This window comes from Oncorhynchus kisutch, linkage group LG3 (assembly GCF_002021735.2).
Source record: "Oncorhynchus kisutch isolate 150728-3 linkage group LG3, Okis_V2, whole genome shotgun sequence".
Lineage (NCBI taxonomy): Eukaryota > Metazoa > Chordata > Actinopteri > Salmoniformes > Salmonidae > Oncorhynchus > Oncorhynchus kisutch.
Window position 1 is genome coordinate 2474837 of NC_034176.2, and position 16757 is coordinate 2491593.

At 43.1% G+C, this 16757-nt stretch overlaps 1 protein-coding gene across 3 annotated transcripts in view; it reads left to right on the forward strand.

Annotated features, from left to right (window-relative positions):
• The window catches only part of pdzd2 (PDZ domain containing 2), a 157722-nt gene that overhangs the window by 20722 nt on the left and 120243 nt on the right, over positions 1-16757 (forward strand). Inside the window, exon 1 of one of the 3 annotated variants that reach the window (XM_031816598.1) lies at positions 1906-2512. The exons of the other annotated variants lie outside the window; for them this stretch is intronic. The gene's annotated coding sequence lies outside the window, so the exon portion shown is untranslated. Of the gene's footprint in view, positions 1-1905; positions 2513-16757 lie in introns of those variants that run through there. 3 annotated transcript variants of the gene reach the window in all.

The following is a 16757-nucleotide window of genomic DNA, read 5'->3' on the forward strand; positions in this document are numbered from 1 at the left end:
TCCTGTAATTCCTGTCTGCTATAACTGACAGGTAGGATTATACATGTGGTTCCACTATGGCTTCCTGTATTCCTGTCTGCTATAACTGACAGGTAGGATTATACATGTGGTTCCACTATGGCTTCCTGTATCCCTGTCTGCTATAACTGACAGGTAGGATTATACATGTGGTTCCACTATGGCTTCCTGTAATTCCTGTCTGCTATAACTGACAGGTAGGATTATACATGTGGTTCCACTATGGCTTCCTGTAATTCCTGTCTGCTATAACTGACAGGTAGGATTATACATGTGGTTCCACTATGGCTTCCTGTATTCCTGTCTGCTATAACTGACAGGTAGGATTATACATGTGTTTCCACTATGGCTTCCTGTAATTCCTGTCTGCTATAACTGACAGGTAGGATTATACATGTGGTTCCACTATGGCTTCCTGTAATTCCTGTCTGCTATAACTGACAGGTAGGATTAAACATGTGGTTCCACTATGGCTTCCTGTATTCCTGTCTGCTATAACTGACAGGTAGGATTATACATGTGGTTCCACTATGGCTTCCTGTATTCCTGTCTGCTATAACTGACAGGTAGGATTATACATGTGTTTCCACTATGGCTTCCTGTAATTCCTGTCTGCTATAACTGACAGGTAGGATTAAACATGTGGTTCCACTATGGCTTCCTGTATTCCTGTCTGCTATAACTGACAGGTAGGATTAAACATGTGGTTCCACTATGGCTTCCTGTATTCCTGTCTGCTATAACTGACAGGTAGGATTATACATGTGGTTCCACTATGGCTTCCTGTATTCCTGTCTGCTATAACTGACAGGTAGGATTAAACATGTGGTTCCACTATGGCTTCCTGTATTCCTGTCTGCTATAACTGACAGGTAGGATTAAACATGTGGTTCCACTATGGCTTCCTGTATTCCTGTCTGCTATAACTGACAGGTAGGATTAAACATGTGGTTCCACTATGGCTTCCTGTATTCCTGTCTGCTATAACTGACAGGTAGGATTAAACATGTGGTTCCACTATGGCTTCCTGTATTCCTGTCTGCTATAACTGACAGGTAGGATTATACATGTGGTTCCACTATGGCTTCCTGTATTCCTGTCTGCTATAACTGACAGGTAGGATTATACATGTGGTTCCACTATGGCTTCCTGTATCCCTGTCTGCTATAACTGACAGGTAGGATTAAACATGTGGTTCCACTATGGCTTCCTGTAATTCCTGTCTGCTATAACTGACAGGTAGGATTATACATGTGGTTCCACTATGGCTTCCTGTAATTCCTGTCTGCTATAACTGACAGGTAGGATTATACATGTGGTTCCACTATGGCTTCCTGTATTCCTGTCTGCTATAACTGACAGGTAGGATTAAACATGTGGTTCCACTATGGCTTCCTGTATCCCTGTCTGCTATAACTGACAGGTAGGATTATACATGTGGTTCCACTATGGCTTCCTGTAATTCCTGTCTGCTATAACTGACAGGTAGGATTATACATGTGGTTCCACTATGGCTTCCTGTAATTCCTGTCTGCTATAACTGACAGGTAGGATTATACATGTGGTTCCACTATGGCTTCCTGTATTCCTGTAGTCCCGCTGCCGTGCAATTAATGACGAGCTCATTATAATAGAGTACCACAAAGTGGGTTAAAAAAAGAAGCATTGCTGACAATCAAAATGTGGTCATATCTACAATACGCCAATGCTTTTTTGTTGTTGTCAGTATTTCTACAATTGCATTCATAGCCAAAACCTGGATTACAATATTATGAAATTGTTTGCGGGCAGAAGGCGCTCCGACTGAGCCGCAGGTGATTGAAGTGTTGAGTAGAGTAAACTAACTAGTTCAAGGGCGGAGGCGGGACACGGAGAAACCGAACTGTGCAGAATGAGCAACTCAAGCAGGTCACAGGCAAGAAGACAGTGGAAAACCATGGGGGCTGCAACCGAATGATATTATGAGGATAGTATCGCAATACAGTCGAGCATAAACAGTCGTTGGATTGACATGGCACGGACGGCACCGGCTCTTATCAACTGTAGGAACACCGACGGCTGAGTTTACAGTATTGACACCACCATTATGAAGAACGAGGAGCGCTCATAGTTCACTATCTAATCTAATACATAACAGGTTGTCTGCATAAAACAGAAGAGACAGACGTCAATTTAACATCTATTCAATATTGTATGTAATTGTATTTAAATGACGTGGAAACGACGTTGATTCAACCAGTGTGTGCGCAGGGGGCTATAGCTTTCTTTCGAATACATTGTAACGGCCGGTTGTAACATTGCCCGGCTGCTTGAATGCCAGCCAGCTATTAAACCAATTAACGAACTACTGTCCTGGGATTGTGAACCGGTCACAACTCGGATTAACCCCGTGTGCAGCTGGCTCAAGCAGACAGGGAGGAAAACGTGTAGCCGACATAACGGCGAGGAAAGGACGACAACCTGGCTAATATGAAGGTTCAAGTAGGAATTTAAGGTATGGTCGATTTCCCTTGGCTTTGAACTATTCCAATGTGATGCGCTTGTGATTTGGCTAGAGCGCTACCTGTGTTGTTTCTCGCTGTACCGTATAACTAGTCAAATGGGTAGTCCTAACGGTCTGATTTCAATACCTCATCAAGTGTTAGCTGACCAATAAAGCGTTTGATTTAAGTTACCGGTTGTTTTTGTATTCAGTGTAGTTGGCTCTATTTTATCTGGCAGGCCTACTGTAGCCCAATATGTACTCTTTAAGGAGCCTGACGTTACCGTTACTCCTTAATAAGGTCTAAGGACCTTATACTGTCTATTATTTTCAGAGGTTAACTGGCTCTGGCAGCCAAAACAGCTGAATACTCCATCTAAACCAACCCCGGTCTCAGAGCGTTTCGTATTGTTCTGCACTTAAATCCGAGATACTCTCTTTAGTATGATACGTTTTGTATGGTATGTATCAATCACCCTTTTCCATGTTGTAGGATATGTTACCAATTACAATTCATATTATATGTTACGAATTTGAAAGATGTCCAATATGTTATAAATTTGCAAAACGTTTTATATTACGATTCAGCAAAACGTACAATATGTGACCTGTTTCAGGAAGCTAGGCATATTTCGTACTTCACAGGAGAGGCATTTGAATGTTATTTATTATTTAAAAAATGTAACTATGATTTTTTTTGTGCCAGAAATGCCTTCTGGAACATGTGAACTTTCATGTTCCTTAATAACAAACTTGTATTCTATCTGTAAATACGAATACAATTGTTAAATTAGGGGCCTAGTTGGTTTAGCCACAGAAAAATAACCTTCCCTATAGCCATGATTGGCTGAGATAATGGTTGGGCTAGACATGCTGGGAGATGGGTTTGGATTGGTCTGCCATGTAGCATGCTTCTGTCTATAACGTGAACTGCTCAGGGTGTGTTGATTATTGTTATTATTATCTACCGTGGCTTTTTTGAATGATGTACGGTTAGCCATCGAGAATTTCAAAAGTTGTGCTACTTTTTCTCAATAACATTGATACCCTGAATTTAGCAGGTACTATAGGCAGATCAGTTGGGGAAAAGTTGTGATTGGCTACTTTCTGCCCACGCCACGGTCAGTATAAACCAGAGTGACTTGACACAACGCTGGCCAAACAAGAAGTAGCTACAAACAAAACGGAGATAAACGGTTCCAGTCTGTGATTCTGTCAAAGTTAAAGCGTACTGTTAGCTAGCTAGCCAATGTTAGCTTGCTGGCTCGCTAGCTAGGTAACGCTACGTGTATGATCTGTGTAGTAATATGATTTGAATCAGAAATCCATTTGCATTGCTAGTTATAGCCTAATGTTAGCTAACTAGCTAACATTAAAGCTAGTTGGTTAGCTTTAGCTACCTACAGATTCTTACTACAGCTATGACAATCAGTTTGTATTGGTATGAGTATGAGCTGGGATTACCCCGGTTCATCGTTTAACTAGCTAACTGTCTAAACAAAAGACTCCACTTTCGGCAGATGTTTACATGACCCATCAAATTAGCCAGGTGTGTCTGGGGGTGTGTCTGGGGGTGTGTCTGGGGTCTGGGTGTGTGTCTGGGGTCTGGGGGTGTGTCTGGGGGTGTATCTGGGGGTGATTACAGCCGTTTATTGTATTTCATAAACGTGTACACGTCTAGACAATAGTAACCCATCAATTTAGACAAGTGTGTCTGGGTAAGTGTCAGCTAATGATGATAAACTATTTAAACTGTATATATATATATATATATATATACATACAGTGGGGCAAAAAAGTTTCCACCATAATTTGCAAATAGATTCATTAAAAATCCTACAATGTGATTTTCAGGATTTTTTTTCTCATTTTGTCTGTCATAGTTGAAGTGTACCCATGATGAAAATTACAGGCCTCTCTCATCTTTTTAAGTGGGAGAACTTGCACAATTGGTGGCTGACTAAATACTTTTTTGCCCCACTGTATATATATATATATATATATATATATATATATATATAATAGTTGTTATCTGGACACTTTCTGTTTCAATTTTGCTGCAATGCAAATATGCCAGTAACTGTTTCACTGTGCTGTTTAGACCTTCCGTATCCAGTGACAAACTTTGATTTAATTGATATAGTGTATGTTTACAAAGCAAGAGACGGTAATGTGAAGAACAACATGACCTGCACCGAAGTCAGATGAGGATGTACAGTCTCTTCAGAAAAGCATTCAGACCCCTTGACTTTTTCAACATTTTGTTACGTTGCTGATAATAATTACCTTATTCTAAAATGGATTAAATAGATTTTTCCCCTCTACACACAATAAAAAACATATGCTTCATTAGCATAAGTATTCAGACCCTTTGCTATGAGACAGGTGCATTCTGTTTCCATTGATTATCCTTGATGTTTCTACAGTCGTGGCCAAACGTTTTGAGAATGACACAAATATACATTTTCACAAAGTCTGCTGCCTCAGTTTGTATGATGGCAATTTGCATATACAAAAATAAAATACAACATAGCACAGTGTGTAAAATCTGTGAATGTATTCTATAAACTGTATAAACTGCCTTAATTTTGCTGGACCCCAGGAAGAGTAGCTGCTGCCTTGGCAGGAACTAATGGGGTTCCATAATAAACCCCAGGAAGAGTAGCTGCTGCTTTGGCAGGAACTAATGGGGATCCATAATAAACCCCAGCAAGAGTAGCTGCTGCCTTGGCAGGAACTAATGGGGATCCATAATAAACCCCAGCAAGAGTAGCTGCTGCCTTGGCAGGAACTAATGGGGATTCATAGTAAACCCCAGGAAGAGTAGCTGCTGCCTTGGCAGGAACTAATGGGGATCCATAATAAACCCCAGGAAGAGTAGCTGCTGCCTTGGCAGAAACTAATGGAGATCCATAATAAACCCCAGGAAGAGTAGCTGCTGCCTTGGCAGGAACTAATGGGGATCCATAATAAACCCCAGGAAGAGTATCTGCTGCCTTGGCAGGAACTAATGGGGATCCATAATAAACCCCAGGAAGAGTAGCTGCTGCCTTGGCAGGAACTAATGGGGATCCATAATAAACCCCAGGAAGAGTAGCTGCTGCCTTGACAGGAACTAATGGGGATCCATAATAAACCACAGGAAGAGTAGCTGCTGCCTTGGCAGGAACTAATGGGGATCCATAATAAACCCCAGGTAGAGTAGCTGCTGCCTTGACAGGAACTAATGGGGATCCATAATAAACCCCAGGAAGAGTAGCTGCTGCTTTGGCAGGAACTAATGGGGATCCATAATAAACCCCAGGAAGAGTAGCTGCTGCCTTGGCAGGAACTAATGGGGATCCATAATAAACCCCAGGAAGAGTAGCTGCTGCCTTGGCAGGAACTAATGGGGATCCATAATAAACCCCAGGAAGAGTAGCTGCTGCCTTGGCAGGAACTAATGGGGATCCATAATAACCCCCAGGAAGAGTAGCTGCTGCCTTGGCAGGAACTAATGGGGATCCATAATAAACCCCAGGAAGAGTAGCTGCTGCCTTGACAGGAACTAATGGGGATCCATAATAAACCACAGGAAGAGTAGCTGCTGCCTTGGCAGGAACTAATGGGGATCCATAATAAACCCCAGGAAGAGTAGCTGCTGGCTTGGCAGGAACTAATGGGGATCCATAATAAACCCCAGGAAGAGTAGCTGCTGCCTTGGCAGGAACTAATGGGGATCCATAATAAACCCGAGGAAGAGTAGCTGCTGCCTTGGCAGGAACTAATGGGGATCCATAATAAACCCGAGGAAGAGTAGCTGCTGCCTTGGCAGGAACTAACAGGGATCCATAATAAACCACAGGAAGAGTAGCTGCTGCCTTGGCAGGAACTAATGGGGATCCATAATAAACCCCAGGAAGAGTAGCTGCTGCCTTGGCAGGAACTAATGGGGATCCATAATAAACCCCAGGAAGAGTAGCTGCTGCCTTGGCAGGAACTAATGGGGATCCATAATAAACCCCAGGAAGAGTAGCTGCTGCCTTGGCAGGAACTAACAGGGATCCATAATAAACCCCAGGAAGAGTAGCTGCTGCCTTGGCAGGAACTAATGGGGATCCATAATAAACCCCAGGAAGAGTAGCTGCTGCCTTGGCAGGAACTAATGGGGATCCATAATAAACCCCAGGAAGAGTAGCTGCTGCCTTGGCAGGAACTAATGGGGATCCATAATAAACCCCAGGAAGAGTAGCTGCTGCCTTGGCAGGAACTAATGGGGATCCATAATAACCCCCAGGAAGAGTAGCTGCTGCCTTGGCAGGAACTAATGGGGATCCATAATAAACCCCAGGAAGAGTAGCTGCTGCCTTGGCAGGAACTAATGGGGATCCATAATAAACCCCAGGAAGAGTAGCTGCTGCCTTGGCAGGAACTAATGGGGATCCATAATAAACCCCAGGAAGAGTAGCTGCTGCCTTGGCAGGAACTAATGGGGATCCATAATAAACCCCAGGAAGAGTAGCTGCTGCCTTGGCAGGAACTAATGGGGATCCATAATAAACCCCAGGAAGAGTAGCTGCTGCCTTGGCAGGAACTAATGGGGATCCATAATAAACCCCAGGAAGAGTAGCTGCTGCCTTGGCAGGAACTAATGGGGATCCATAATAAACCCCAGGAAGAGTATCTGCTGCCTTGGCAGGAACTAATGGGGATCCATAATAAACCCCAGGAAGAGTAGCTGCTGCCTTGGCAGGAACTAATGGGGATCCATAATAACCCCCAGGAAGAGTAGCTGCTGCCTTGGCAGGAACTAATGGGGATCCATAATAACCCCCAGGAAGAGTAGCTGCTGCCTTGGCAGGAACTAATGGGGATCCATAATAACCCCCAGGAAGAGTAGCTGCTGCCTTGGCAGGAACTAATGGGGATCCATAATAACCCCCAGGAAGAGTAGCTGCTGGCTTGGTAGGAACTAATGGGGATCCATAATAAACCCCAGGAAGAGTAGCTGCTGCCTTGGCAGGAACTAATGGGGATCCATAATAAACCCCAGGAAGAGTAGCTGCTGCCTTGGCAGGAACTAATGGGGATCCATAATAACCCCCAGGAAGAGTAGCTGCTGGCTTGGTAGGAACTAATGGGGATCCATAATAAACCCCAGGAAGAGTAGCTGCTGCCTTGGCAGGAACTAATGGGGATCCATAATAACCCCCAGGAAGAGTAACTGCTGCCTTGGCAGGAACTAATGGGGATCCATAATAACCCCCAGGAAGAGTAACTGCTGCCTTGGCAGGAACTAATGGGGATCCATAATAAACCCCAGGAAGAGTAGCTGCTGCCTTGGCAGGAACTAATGGGGATCCATAATAAACCCCAGGAAGAGTAGCTGCTGCCTTGGCAGGAACTAATGGGGATCCATAATAACCCCCAGGAAGAGTAGCTGCTGCCTTGTCAGGAACTAATGGGGATCCATAATAAACCCCAGGAAGAGTAGCTGCTGCCTTGGCAGGAACTAATGGGGATCCATAATAACCCCCAGGAAGAGTAGCTGCTGCCTTGGCAGGAACTAATGGGGATCCATAATAAACCCCAGGAAGAGTAGCTGCTGCCTTGGCAGGAACTAATGGGGATCCATAATAAACCCCAGGAAGAGTAGCTGCTGCCTTGGCAGGAACTAACAGGGATCCATAATAAATACATAAATATACATAGCTCAGGCAGTAGGAAGATCTCTCATCCATTTATATGCAGAGGATACAGTCTTATACCCAGCTGGCCCCTCCCCGGATGTTGTGTTAATCACTCTACAACAAAGCTTTCTTAGTGTCCATCAACCTTTCTCTGCCCTTAACCTTGTTCTGAACCTCCAAAACAAAGGTAATGTGGTTTGGTAAGAAGAATGTCCCTCTCTACACAGGTGTGATTACTACCTCTGAGGGTTTAGAGCTTGAGGTAGTCACCTCATACAAGTACTTGAGAGTTTGGCTAGACGGTACACTGTCCTTCTCTCAGCACTTTAGCTGCAGGCTAAAGTTAAATCTAGACATTGTTTCCTCTATCGTAATCATCCTCTTTTGTACAGAAGATCCTAACAGTGAAACATCAACCTTAGCTGTCTGTATACACTGATCATATTCAGCAGTTTGTTGCTCCGTTGAAATCCCCTCTTACACTCCAACTCACCACACAAATCATCAAATCAAATCAAATCAAATTTATTTATCTAGCCCTTCGTACATCAGCTGATATCTCAAAGTGCTGTACAGAAACCCAGCCTAAAACCCCAAACAGCAAGCAATGCAGGTGTAGAAGCACAAGTAGTGTATCTTTCTGAAATAGCTTTGAGAATAGCCGAATAGCCGACGAGAGAGAATCCATTGAGTCTGCATATCAACCCACATTTGGTCATTGTTCCCTTCCTTTGCATTATTCAGGATGGTTTCCATGGAAAGACTAGAAGCTGTGTGTCGAAGGCTGCAAATCCCCTATATTCATTTGTGATCATTTTAGCTCGTCTGCCTTGACTAATGGCGAATGAATTCTCACAGGTGTCTATTCCTCTATCCCAATATAGCCTGTTTTCCCTGAACACTCATAAAATAATATATTGTTCTAGTTCTCTGTACCCTGTCTCAGTGTTGTGTCGTCCTTGACTTGTCTCAAACATTACTCTATTCCCTACATAGCGTACGACTTTTGACCAAATGTAGTGCGCTATATAGGGAATAGGGTGCCATTTTGAACGCAGGCCTTGTTGCCAGTAGTGCCTGTCAGATTTGAGCTCAAGCAGTTGCTCAACCAAGCAGCCACAGTACATCCGTCCCCTACGGGTTCGGTTGGAGTCCACAGAGCGTGTTGGTAGTTAAAAAGCTTCCAAAGCACCAGAAATGCCAATCTGAAACCAGGACTTCCTGAATCATTTAGGAATGGAATCATTAATGTTATTCTGCAATGGTAATTAAGGTCAGGATGACAGGTTATGCCACCCTGTGCATTTTGGGGTAGGGGGATGGAGTTATGAGTTTATAAGTAGCCAGTATATACACATCCATTGTAGGTTGCAGAATGAGTTATGGCTTTTATCTTTCTTTAAGGGATGAGTTATGGCCTTTATCTTTCTTTAAGGGATGAGTTATGGCCTTTATCTTTCTTTAAGGGATGAGTTATGGCCTTTATCTTTCTTTAAGGGATGAGTTATGGCCTTTATCTTTCTTTAAGGGATGAGTTATGGCCTTTATCTTTCTTTAAGGGATGAGTTATGGCCTTTATCTTTCTTTAAGGGATGAGTTATGGCCTTTATCTTTCTTTAAGGGATGAGTTATGGCCTTTATCTTTCTTTAAGGGATGAGTTATGGCCTTTATTATCTTTCTTTAAGGGATGAGTTATGGCCTTTGTTATCTTTCTTTAAGGGATGAGTTATGGCCTTTATCTTTCTTTAAGGGATGAGTTATGGCCTTTATTATCTTTCTTTAAGGGATGAGTTATGGCCTTTATCTTTCTTTAAGGGATGAGTTATGGCCTTTATTATCTTTCTTTAAGGGATGAGTTATGGCCTTTATCTTTCTTTAAGGGATGAGTTATGGCCTTTATCTTTCTTTAAGGGATGAGTTATGGCCTTTATTATCTTTCTTTAAGGGATGAGTTATGGCCTTTATCTTTCTTTAAGGGATGAGTTATGGCCTTTATCTTTCTTTAAGGGATGAGTTATGGCCTTTATTATCTTTCTTTAAGGGATGAGTTATGGCTTTTATCTTTCTTAAGGGATGAGTTATGGCCTTTATCCTTCTTTAAGGGATGAGTTATGGCCTTTATCTTTCTTAAGGGATGAGTTATGGCCTTTATCTTTCTTTAAGGGATGAGTTATGGCCTTTATCTTTCTTTAAGGGATGAGTTATGGCCTTTATCTTTCTTTAAGGGATGAGTTATGGCCTTTATCTTTCTTTAAGGGATGAGTTATGGCCTTTATTATCTTTCTTTAAGGGATGAGTTATGGCTTTTATCTTTCTTAAGGGATGAGTTATGGCCTTTATCCTTCTTTAAGGGATGAGTTATGGCCTTTATCTTTCTTAAGGGATGAGTTATGGCCTTTATCTTTCTTTAAGGGATGAGTTATGGCCTTTATCTTTCTTTAAGGGATGAGTTATGGCTTTTATCTTTCTTTAAGGGATGAGTTATGGCTTTTATCTTTCTTAAGGGATGAGTTATGGCCTTTATCCTTCTTTAAGGGATGAGTTATGGCCTTTATCTTTCTTTAAGGGATGAGTTATGGCCTTTATTATCTTTCTTTAAGGGATGAGTTATGGCCTTTGTTATCTTTCTTTAAGGGATGAGTTATGGCCTTTATCTTTCTTTAAGGGATGAGTTATGGCCTTTATTATCTTTCTTTAAGGGATGAGTTATGGCCTTTATCTTTCTTTAAGGGATGAGTTATGGCTTTTATCTTTCTTAAGGGATGAGTTATGGCCTTTATCTTTCTTTAAGGGATGAGTTATGGCCTTTATTATCTTTCTTTAAGGGATGAGTTATGGCCTTTGTTATCTTTCTTTAAGGGATGAGTTATGGCCTTTATCTTTCTTTAAGGGATGAGTTATGGCCTTTGTCTTTCTTTAAGGGATGAGTTATGGCCTTTGTTATATTTCTTTAAGGGATGAGTTATGGCCTTTATCTTTCTTTAAGGGATGAGTTATGGCCTTTATTATCTTTCTTTAAGGGATGAGTTATGGCCTTTGTTATCTTTCTTTAAGGGATGAGTTATGGCCTTTGTTATCTTTCTTTAAGGGATGAGTTATGGCCTTTATTATCTTTCTTTAAGGGATGAGTTATGGCCTTTATTATCTTTCTTTAAGGGATGAGTTATGGCCTTTATCTTTCTTTAAGGGATGAGTTATGGCCTTTGTTATATTTCTTTAAGGGATGAGTTATGGCCTTTATCTTTCTTTAAGGGATGAGTTATGGCCTTTATCTTTCTTTAAGGGATGAGTTATGGCCTTTATCTTTCTTTAAGGGATGAGTTATGGCCTTTATTATCTTTCTTTAAGGGATGAATTATGGCCTATGTTATCTTTCTTTAAGGGATGAGTTATGGCCTTTGTTATCTTTCTTTAAGGGATGAGTTATGGCCTTTATCTTTCTTTAAGGGATGAGTTATGGCCTTTATCTTTCTTTAAGGGATGAGTTATGGCCTTTATCTTTCTTTAAGGGATGAGTTATGGCCTTTGTCTTTCTTTAAGGGATGAGTTATGGCCTTTGTCTTTCTTTAAGGGATGAGTTATGGCCTTTGTTATATTTCTTTAAGGGATGAGTTATGGCCTTTGTTATATTTCTTTAAGGGATGAGTTATGGCCTTTATCTTTCTTTAAGGGATGAGTTATGGCCTCGTATTGAATTGGTTTGTGATGCCATTGAGGTACAACAGCTGGCTGCAGGTATGAAGATATGAAGTGAGAAGGTTATGGGTGTTTATACCACCAGAAGTATTGTCCATTTATGTCACCTGTCAACTGACTTTCTGAGGTGGCCTATGGTATGAGGAAGGAGGTGTGGAACACAGTTATAGTCTCTGTTTATAGAAACATGTTGGTTCAACTTTGTACGTTGCTTCCCTAGGCCCCGCCCAGCAGTGTCGTAGTACTAGAACTGGGACTTGAGGTGAGTCAGGTGAGTCAGGTCTTCAGGGTTGGACTCTGGTCTTCAGGGTTGGACTCTGGTCTTCAGGGTTGGACTCTGGTCTTTAGGGTTGGACTCTGGTCTTTAGGGTTGGACTCTGGTCTTCAGGGTTGGACTCTGGTCTTTAGGGTTGGACTCTGGTGTTTAAGGTTGGACTCTGGTCTTCAGGTTTGGACTCTGGTGTTTAGGGTTGGACTATGGTCTTTAGGGTTGGACTCTGGTCTTTAGGGTTGGACTCTGGTCTTCAGGGTTGGACTCTGGTCTTTAGGGTTGGACTCTGGTCTTTAGGGTTGGACTCTGGTCTTTAGGGTTGGACTCTGGTCTTCAGGGTTGGACTCTGGTCTTCAGGGTTGGACTCTGGTCTTTAGGGGTTAGACTCTGGTCTTCAGGGTTGGACTCTGGTCTTTAGGGGTTAGACTCTGGTCTTTAGGGTTGGACTCTGGTCTTCAGGGTTGGACTCTGGTCTTTAGGGTTGGACTCTGGTGTTTAAGGTTGGACTCTGGTCTTCAGGGTTGGACTCTGATGTTTAGGGTTGGACTCTGGTCTTTAGGGTTGGACTCTGGTCTTTAGGGTTGGACTCTGGTCTTCAGGGTTGGACTCTGGTCTTTAGGGTTGGACTCTGGTGTTTAGGGTTGGACTCTGGTGTTTAGGGTTGGACTCTGGTCTTTAGGGTTGGACTCTGGTCTTTAGGGTTGGACTCTGGTCTTTAGGGTTGGACTCTGGTCTTCAAGGTTGGACTCTGGTCTTCAGGGTTGGACTCTGGTCTTTAGGGTTGGACTCTGGTCTTTAGGGTTGGACTCTGGTCTTTAGGGTTGGACTCTGGTCTTTAGGGTTGGACTCTGGTCTTCAGGGTTGGACTCTGGTCAGAATTTGAGGTAGACTATATTTTATTTATTTTATTTCACCTTTATTTAACCAGGTAGGCAAGTTGAGAACAAGTTCTCATTTACAACTGCGACCAGGCCAAGATAAAGCAAAGCAGTTCGACACATACAACGAACGACACAGAGTTACACATGGAGTAAAACAAACATACAGTCAATAATACAGTATAAACAAGTCTATATACAATGTGAGCAAATGAGGTGAGATAAGGGAGGTAAAGGCAAAAAAGGCCATGGTGGAAAAGTAAATACAATATAGCAAGTAAAACACTGGAATGGTAGATTTGCAATGGAAGAATGTGCAAAGTAGAAATAAAAATAATGGGGTGCAAAGGAGCAAAATAAATAAATAAATTAAATACAGTAGGGAAAGAGGTAGTTGTTTGGGCTAAATGATCTGATCACACCGTTAATAGATCCGTTGTTTTGTTACTTGTGAGGCACAGCTGAGTGAGCATACCATTTACATAATTAGCTTTTTATTTTTATTTTACTGGGCTGATGGTGCCTGCATCTGATGGTCAGTCTCAGCGGAGGGAGAGAGCAGCAGACCGAGGGTCGGTCTCTCAACGTCCCTCCGCTCTCCCTTTCCTCCGCTGACTCTGACCAAAATAGGGACACCGTATTCCAGATGATGGCGAAACTCGAGTCGCACCGCAGTATTTCTGCCTCATGCAGAAATATTGTTACTCCTATGAACAGAGCCAGTGAAATATTCCTGGATATAAAACCCCAAAGCTGCTAACAGCAACAACGTCTATAGATACATGTTCCTCCTCATCCATTACTGCTGCACTGCTTGTTGTAGCGCTGAGTGGAAATAGGAACAGCGCTCATTTTATGGCTTATAAAAGTGTTGAATACTAAGTTGTTGACAGTGCTGAGTAAGAACTTAAACATGAACTCACTCATAAAAACAGCAGTTTGTTGCTGTATTCATTGACAGTCTTTCTCTAGTCATGGATCTAAACGTTGTGAAATCTTACAGTATCATTTTGGCTGTAACTTTTTTTTAATGGCTGCTACGTGACTGCAGGCACGGTAATCTGAGCCATCCGATTGGCCAGCGGTAGATGTATAGTGCACTTGATTTGCTCTCTGGGCCCGCCGAGAAGGCAGAGTGTGTCAATCAGACACATGAAATGGCTCAACATGGCAACATTTAGCCTACCCGTAGGCACAGGGCAGCTGAATCGGGTGCACCTACCGTTTAATATCCCGAGACGAATTGTACAAAATAGCAACACGAGGCTTTATTACAGAAATGTTTGGCGATCAACTAGAAATGCAGATCGGACACTCGACCACTGCTGTTGAACGCTGAGTGAAGTTCAATTCCGTGCTTCTCTCTGTGGGCTGATATTTCTGTGTGGCAGCAGACTCGGGGCTAGTGAACGCAGCGGAGAGGGAACATGGCTCCTGACCTATTCAGAGTGTTTACATGCTGTTTTTAATATGTCATGAAGCCTATTTGAAATGATAAGCGCTTCTTACACTCACCCTTTCATGTTGTTTATTAATGTACTTTTCACTCAAATCATATGGTTTGGTTTCAATAACCTCAAATCCAAGTGGTAGGTCTGGGTAGTCACAACAATAGATGGTGTTGGTTAAATGGTAGGCCTGGGTAGTCACACCAATAGATGGTGTTGGTTAAATGGTAGGTCCTGGTAGTCACAACAATAGATGGGTGTTGGTTAAATGGTAGGTCCTGGTAGTCACAACAATAGATGGGTGTTGGTTAAATGGTAGGTCCTGGTAGTCACAATAATAGATGGTGTTGGTTAAATGGTAGGCCTGGGTAGTCACACCAATAGATGGTGTTGGTTAAATGGTAGGTCCTGGTAGTCACAACAATAGATGGGTGTTGGTTAAATGGTAGGTCCTGGTAGTCACAACAATAGATGGGTGTTGGTTAAATGGTAGGTCCTGGTAGTCACACCAATAGATGGTGTTGGTTAAATGGTAGGTCCTGGTAGTCACAACAATAGATGGGTGTTGGTTAAATGGTAGGTCCTCGTAGTCACAATAATAGATGGTGTTGGTTAAATGGTAGGCCTGGGTAGTCACACCAATAGATGGTGTTGGTTAAATGGTAGGTCCTGGTAGTCACAACAATAGATGGGTGTTGGTTAAATGGTAGGTCCTGGTAGTCACAACAATAGATGGGTGTTGGTTAAATGGTAGGTCCTGGTAGTCACAATAATAGATGGTGTTGGTTAAATGGTAGGTCCTGGTAGTCACAATAATAGATGGTGTTGGTTAAATGGTAGGTCCTGGTAGTCACAACAATAGATGGGTGTTGGTTAAATGGTAGGTCCTGGTAGTCACAATAATAGATGGTGTTGGTTAAATGGTAGGTCTGGGTAGTCACAATAATAGATGGTGTTGGTTAAATGGTAGGTCTGGGTAGTCACAATAATAGATGGTGTTGGTTAAATGGTAGGTCTGGGTAGTCACAATAATAGATGGTGTTGGTTAAATGGTAGGTCTGGGTAGTCACAATAATAGATGGTGTTGGTTAACTGGTAGGTCCTGGTAGTCACAACAATAGATGGTGTTGGTTAAATGGTGTTTTTGGAGCATTTTCTCCCCTGCGAGTAAGGAGAGGGTTATAGCTGAGTGGTTGAGAGGACGTGGAGAGGGTTATAGCTGAGTGGTTGACAGGACGTGGAGAGGGTTATAGCTGAGTGGTTGAGAGGACGTGGAGAGGGTTATAGCTGAGTGGTTGACAGGACGTGGAGAGGGTTATAGCTGAGTGGTTGAGACGACGTGGAGAGGGTTATAGCTGAGTGGTTGGAAGGACGTGGAGAGGGTTATAGCTGAGTGGTTGAGAGGACGTGGAGAGGGTTATAGCTGAGTGGTTGACAGGACGTGGAGAGGGTTATAGCTGAGTGGTTGGAAGGACGTGGAGAGGGTTATAGCTGAGTGGTTGGAAGGACGTGGAGAGGGTTATAGCTGAGTGGTTGACAGGACGTGGAGAGGGTTATAGCTGAGTGGTTGACAGGATGTGGAGAGGGTTATAGCTGAGTGGTTGACAGGACGTGGAGAGGGTTATAGCTGAGTGGTTGGAAGGACGTGGAGAGGGTTATAGCTGAGTGGTTGACAGGATGTGGAGAGGGTTATAGCTGAGTGGTTGACAGGATGTGGAGATGGATATAGCTGAGTGGTTGACAGGACGTGGAGAGGGTTATAGCTGAGTGGTTGAGACGACGTGGAGAGGGTTATAGCTGAGTGGTTGACAGGACGTGGAGAGGGTTATAGCTGAGTGGTTGAGAGGACGTGGAGAGGGTTATAGCTGAGTGGTTGAGAGGACGTGGAGAGGGTTATAGCTGAGTGGTTGAGAGGACGTGGAGAGGGTTATAGCTGAGTGGTTGACAGGACGTGGAGAGGGTTATAGCTGAGTGGTTGACAGGACGTGGAGAGGGTTATAGCTGAGTGGTTGGAAGGACGTGGAGAGGGTTATAGCTGAGTGGTTGACAGGATGTGGAGAGGGTTATAGCTGAGTGGTTGACAGGATGTGGAGATGGTTATAGCTGAGTGGTTGACAGGACGTGGAGAGGGTTATAGCTGAGTGGTTGAGACGACGTGGAGAGGGTTATAGCTGAGTGGTTGAGAGGACGTGGAGAGGGTTATAGCTGAGTGGTTGAGACGACGTGGAGAGGGTTATAGCTGAGTGGTTGAGAGGACGTGGAGAGGGTTATAGCTGAGTGGTTGAGAGGACGTG